Raw genomic sequence first — 1,680 nt, 5'->3', positions numbered from 1 at the left:
TGGAAAGCGGACGTTAAACGATGATGATGATGATGATGATGATGAATTAAGGAGAGGAGAAGACAAATTCAAAGGCCGATGTATATATTCATTCATTCCATATTAACGAATTTCTCCATGGTATACAAATTACATACATAGTTGCATTCATCTATATGACATAAAAATTTCTAAGAATCTATAAATACATACATATACACGAAAATTTATACACATATAAAAATTTATAAAACACATAAAAATTCATCAATATAAATAGATAAAAAGTGTAAGTCCTTAAATGTACTTGCGAAGTCGGAATGAGGAGGAAGATAAAGCAGATGTAAAATGATTCATAAAGAGTCAGGAACATGTATAAAGTTTATGTATAAAGTCTAACGGCTGTTTCGAAAAGATATAGTTGCTATAGGCGAGCTAACTCCAACCATAGCAATACTCTATATTTCTCTCATCAGAGTTAATAAAATCACACATATATATATATTCTTTTACTTGTTTCAGTCATTTGTCTGTAGCCATGCTGGAGCACCACCTTTAGTCAAACAAATCGTCCCTCCCCACTCCAAGACTTATTCTTTGTAAGCCTAGTACTTATTCTATTGGTTTCTTTTGCCGAACCACTAAGTTACAGGGACATAAGCACACGAACATTAGTTGTCAAGCCTATGTGTGTGTATGTGTGTTTGTGTTTGTCCCCACCATCACCACCACTTGACAACTGGTGTTGGTGAGTACATCTCCATAACTTTGCAGTTTGGCAACAAAGAAAGAAAGAATAAGTACCAGGCTTTAAAAAAATATATTAGGGTTTATTCATTCGACTAAATCTCTTCAAGGGGGTGCGGTTGGGGTGCTCCAGCATGGCTACAGTCAAATGACTGAAATAAGCAATAGAAAAGATACATACACAAACACACATATTATATATAATGACAAATATTGATGAATCGAGTAAGGAAATCATTTTAATATGTCATTTACAATAGTTTCACCATTATTCAGTATAATCAATTTTGTATAATGTTGAAACCATTCTAACAATTATTGATTAATTTTCATGAGCTATGTATGGCTTCTTTTATAACACATATTCAACATGATTCCTCAGAATTCTGTGAAAAGTAATCTGCTGATTGATTCTGAAAACTCCCAAATAAATACACAGCAAGTTGGGCTGGTTCACATGATCACTTTTGTAATCCACAGACCCTCTCAGAGTTAGACACCAATCATCATCTATGAGTAGATAATGATATTATGGGTTTATCAAAACTCAGTTTCACTGAGGTGAGCTAGTCTTCTCAAGAACCTCATATCATTAGACATCTTGGTTCATTGTCATCTACTCAGTGAGGCCCTGAGAGAATGATTTCGAGCAGCTAAGTCCAAAATATATAGCAAGAAATATACAAAAATAAGGAACTGAACAGCAACATATGTACTAAAATCTAAGATACAATATGCATATTATACTATGATATATTCTATTATTACATAGATACCCAATCAGTCCCCGTGATGTTCCAACTTACAGAGGAACTCATGCTATAACAACACTCATCATATGTATATTTTTATACATATACATACATATATGCATATATATACATACATACCTGCATATATATGCATGAGTGTGTATATGTATATATATATATGTATATATGGATATATATATAT

Source organism: Octopus bimaculoides, chromosome 13 (genome assembly GCF_001194135.2).
Source record: "Octopus bimaculoides isolate UCB-OBI-ISO-001 chromosome 13, ASM119413v2, whole genome shotgun sequence".
NCBI classification, from domain to species: Eukaryota; Metazoa; Mollusca; class Cephalopoda; order Octopoda; family Octopodidae; genus Octopus; species Octopus bimaculoides.
This window is presented reverse-complemented; position numbering follows the sequence as displayed.